This window comes from Morone saxatilis, unplaced genomic scaffold (genome assembly GCF_004916995.1).
Source record: "Morone saxatilis isolate NCDOM2014 unplaced genomic scaffold, NCSU_SB_2.0 Contig17, whole genome shotgun sequence".
Classification (NCBI taxonomy): domain Eukaryota; kingdom Metazoa; phylum Chordata; class Actinopteri; family Moronidae; genus Morone; species Morone saxatilis.
Genome location: NW_023339729.1, coordinates 24,857,858 through 24,862,977, shown reverse-complemented (window position 1 = coordinate 24,862,977; position 5,120 = coordinate 24,857,858). Strand labels below are relative to the sequence as shown.

General features: G+C 41.5%; 1 protein-coding gene across 1 annotated transcript in view; it reads right to left on the bottom strand.

Moving 5' to 3' along the window:
* The window catches only part of LOC118327169 (slit homolog 1 protein-like), a 56,911-nt gene that overhangs the window by 37,354 nt on the left and 14,437 nt on the right, over nucleotides 1–5,120 (bottom strand). The window lies entirely within an intron of this gene.

Genomic DNA, 5,120 nt, shown 5'->3' with positions numbered 1-5,120 from the left:
ATCTATCTATCTATCTATAAAACATTTGTAGTTTTTCTAAATGATTTGAATTGTTTATTGTAAACCAATGTTTGCTAGCTGGCAGTCTTGGTGTATAACATCGTGTACGTGCACATGTGCTTGCGTGAGATATAAACAAAACAGCAACGGACTTATAAAAGCATTGCTCCATAGCGCTGCCACTGGTCAAAAACTTCACACGGCACCTTTAAGCAAACAAACAGGATCACATTCAGATGTGTGCAGATATATCTGATGCAGGTTTTGCATGGTGCACTGTTTCTCATGCTTTATGTTGCTGTTTACTTTTACTGTATACATTTTTAGATTATTACCTTGTTTACATCTTAAAGTTGACAGGTAGTAGCAGTAGTCTGCCAAGTTGTTTGTCTGAAGGAGTAAATCCCATCAATCCACGGTCAAAAGCACACCTGGGTGAAGCTCTGTTTCGACTGGCTAACCACACAGTTCACCTCCAGGTCAAGGTGAGTATATGTGTGTGTGAGAGACATTAAGCTACACTCCCATAATTCTTGGGTTCCCCTGGGCTAAAGGGAGGTGCTGGGAGGGGGCACCCTGGTACACACACACCCACACACATCCAAGCAGCCTCTGGGTATCATCAAAACACACAAAAGACTGTTACTGGGTGTGGAGCAAACCCTTCACACAACCGCACACAGCCGACAAAAGACTGGAGAGACAGAGAAATGACAGTCTAGTTAATCAAGAAAAGGAAGGGGATGAAGCAACAAGATAGATGCATATGGGAGGAAGACAAGTGGACAGGAAATCAAGCAAAGACTGAGGCAAAAGCTGTGTTCATGATGATTAATCAGAGAGAAAATAACCACTGGAAGCGTTCTAAAGTTGAACAGGTGTTGATATGACAGCCTGCACCAAGAGTGAAGCCCTAAGAATGTATGATGAAATCAGGGAAATCTCAACTCTAGTTGCACCATTTTGTGAAATCCAGACCTAGACGTCTTTCTGTTCTGGTATCACTTCAAAACAGTTCCCACAGGTGAGCTTTATAGTGCTCTATATTAAATAGGATCTTACTATGCATGCTGGGTTGAGCTTCATGAAACCTTCATCAGAAGCTTATGGAGGAAGAAAACTGCAGCATTCAAACAGACTCCCAGAAGGCTGAGGCAAACTGGGTGATGATGAAGTGTTGAATGTCCCAGTTAAGAGTCAATTTGTTTTAATCAGAGGTTTTGCCAACTGGTTCAGAGTTGGATCAGGTAACAGATGAGCTACTAATGGGCTATAAATAAACAGGAGTAGTGTGAGTGTTCTTCTGGACTCCATTTCCTCAAGGGCCCGTTCAGACTGGGTTTGTTCGGGTCTGTGTTTAGATTTTTTGGTTTTTATGGGGGTTCATGTAACGTATGTCACATAAATATCGAAAAGGATATGAATGATTTGAATTCCTGAAGTTCTTAAAGGACCAGTGGGTAGGATTTAGTGGCATATAGCAGTAAAACACTTGAATACAGCTCAGCCTTCCAGGTGCGTATGGCTGCGAAACTCGCTAAAGACTCTAAATGGAGCCAGTGTTGGTTTTTCTGCTCTGGGCTAGTGTACAAACATGGCGGTTTAAGTTGGTGGCCTCCTTAGAGGAAGACCTGCTCCCTCTGCAGGAACACACAGAATTATCCTCTCTGAGCCGCTAGCTTTGCTAAAGTTACAACACATATACCACACAGAAACTTCTACAAACGGTCGTGAATGTGTTTCTAGTGACTGTCAAAGCTCCAGCGGACTCTGTGTGTGTGTGTGTGTGTGTGTGTGTGGTAACAGAAAGTCTGAGAGCAGCTCATGCTCATGGCTGGTTAGCTCAGTTAGCGCTGACTAGCAGCTGCTGTATTCCTGCTACACTGAGCAGTGACAGTCTGTCAACCAAGGCCACGCCCCCCAAAGGACTCTCTCTGCTGCATTTTTAAAGGATTTGTAGGAAGGGAGGGAGCTAGCAGAATTTTAGTTACACTTTAAAGGGACACTTCGCCCATTTGCATTAAGCTTTCTATCATTAGAAGCCCAGTCATATTTTTGAATGGTCGTGCATCATTCCGAAGGGGAAATAGGATTTCATGTTGCACTCCTGCTCATGATGTAAAATCGTATTATTGCGTCATTGGAACAGGAAGCTCATATCTCTGTAGAGGGTCAGACTACAAACACTACTTCCTAATTTTTTCAATCCGTACAGACCTATCACTATCAGTGTGGGACTCACCTGCAGAAACTAAAAAATATAACGCATCATTTTTTTGGAGCTAAGCGGAGGCGCTGTCGATCCAGACGTTACTAGGTAAATTATTATAAAAATTTTGAAAGGGACGGTGAATCAGATCTGCTACCTTTAATGAGCATAATAGCGAAGAGCACTGGTTCTGCGCCGAGGCATGAGACCGCCTGTCGCAGACGACACCGGCGGTCGAGCTGGGGACTGGTGTGCTGTATATGAGTGTTTTCTATGTTCTTTCCTTATAAAACGTGAGTTATTATACAATTTGTTCAAGCATTATCACAAAGTTATTCCCGGTAATAGTAACGTCAGCAACCTGAACTACTCTTTACTGCACAAACACTTGCAACGCAATTGTAACTTACTGTGGCACGCAAACACAAAACATGCATCGCTAACGTGCTCAATGCTTTAGACAGATATCGCCTAACACCTTTCTGAATGGTCCTGCAAGCAGAGATTGGTCGAGGCTATCGTGTCGTTTTACCCGCTTGTGTGGCAGGCTATCCACAGAAATATCCAGCTCCAGATGCAGATGCGGACAGACGTTGAGGACGCTCTAGGAGGAACTATACTGTCAGTTGTTTAACATATTATTTTTGTTGTTTTGATATATTCTGAAATAAATGATTTTACATTACGTTGTTGGAGTCTTGATAGTTTTAGATGCATTGTGGGATTGGTGTCTTTAACAATGCCCTACAGTCACTTTCTGTCTTTTCTCTCACGGTCAAATAGGCACCAAATTCAAAATTTATGTTACATTTCGACTACATATATAACCAACTTTCAATAAATATTAATGTTTCCACGGGTGAAATGTCCCTTTAAGCCAATCTGCTCTCTTAACAACCAAAACGCTCGAATATCAAAGATGAACAAAAGACAGAATCTGATGGGAGGAGAAGAGGTGGATATGTGGAGGGAGGAATGTAGAAGAAGTGTGATTGAATTACAGAACGCAATTTGGCCAAAAAGAGAAATATCTACACAAACAAAAGGCAGCCCAATGTGTGTGTATGTGTGTGTGTTGCCGAGGGACATCAGCCTTTATAGAGTCCATCAACACAGCAGGAGGAAAAGAAATCACTCCTGCTGGAGGAAGTGCTAATGGCTCTGCACTATGTGTGTCGCTTTATGTGTGTGTGTGTGTGTGCTGATTGATCGAACATGCCAAGTCCATCTCGACATTCCCTGATGGGAGCCAGAGTGTGAAATTGCCAAAAAGGCAAACAGCAAATAATCAGGACAAACACACACACACGCTTTACTTTACCATTTATCACTTTCATACTTTCTCTTTATCACTGTCCCTTACTCACACACACACACACACACACACACACACACACACACATCCACCTGTTCATCTACACCTTCCTTCTGTAATTACTTGTATTTTTCATGGCTCTCATCCATTTTACTCTCTCTGTGCTCAGAGGAAAAGTAAGAGTGTGTCTTTGTATCTGCACATTTTCTGCGTCAACCGCAAAATTACACAAAAAAAATCACACACACACACACACACACACACACACACACGTACAAAACACATCACTGTCATAAATGGATCAATCATTGAGAAAAGTTAATTGAAACGCTCTGTCGTGTTTGCTTTTCTTTCTCTCTCTCCAGCAGTGTTTGTATGTGTGTATCCAGGCGTCTCCAGGCAGTAGCAGCTACCTTCCCCATCCGACACTACAAACACACATTTATAACAAAGACTTCAGAGCAGTGTGTGTGTGTGTGTGTGTGACACATTTAGCCGCATAGTAACCAACTGTGTCCAAGCTTCCAGTTATTAAACAAGAAAAAGGAGAAAAAAACCTCTTTGTGTGTGTGTTCGGTTGTCAAATTAAAGCTCGACTGTGCTCACTGCTCCTGTGGGACTCTGTAAGTGATTTGTGGTGCTTCTGCTGTCCGAAGGGAGACTATTTGCAGCGTTTTCTAGGTGAGAAAAATGGGTCAATTTTTGATCCGAAAACTATGAGGCACACAGCCTGAAGCACCAGAAAATGTTTCTGTTACTCTTCTATGTTTAAACCAAATAAATATCAGTAATTCAAAATATCTATATAATAGCTCATATGCTCTAAAATGTATTATGGTGTAATGTCGGGGTATATACAGACGGTACACTGTAGGGTGTAGGGTTATTGTACTGTATAATTTGGAGTGTGTTTGGGATGTAGGAAGCTGAAAATACAAATTTTCTTGGGTTTAGATTGTAGGACAAATCAAATCTCAATCAATCAATCTTGATTTTCCAAAAAAGATAATTCATTTGGTCAGAGGTGCCATCAAAACTCAGAAGCAGCAGAAAAATACATACATTTAGTAACTAACCATTCTCCCTAAATAAAAAATACCCTCCTCCAACCCACTCATGCAACAAACATACCCATAAGATTCATCACAAAGGCAGAACAATCACAGTTTAGGCTTTGTGGTGCATAATATAGACCTCCTAAATCCAATATCCCAAATTGTAGGCTGCAGTGTGCAAACAAAAAGCCAAAAAATTGTGTATGGAGAGACAAGTAACAAGGACTGTAAACTCTATGTGAACTTCAGCTAAGCTGTGGTTCTACACTGAAATATGGATAATAACACGGTACTCTCTCAGTCATGGCATGCTGCACTATTTTTCCATTTTATTGTAATGTCTTCAAATTATTATTGTTTGAAAAGTCAAACACAATTGACTGTTGAGTGTTGTGAACGACAAGCAGCGACTTGATCAGAAGGCTCATGATCAGAATTCCTGAACACCACACAGTGTATGTGTGCCGACTATCAACAACAACTGGCCCCGACTGTGGACACGTGACCTACTCTATTTGAATAGTGTCCTGAGATAACTTCT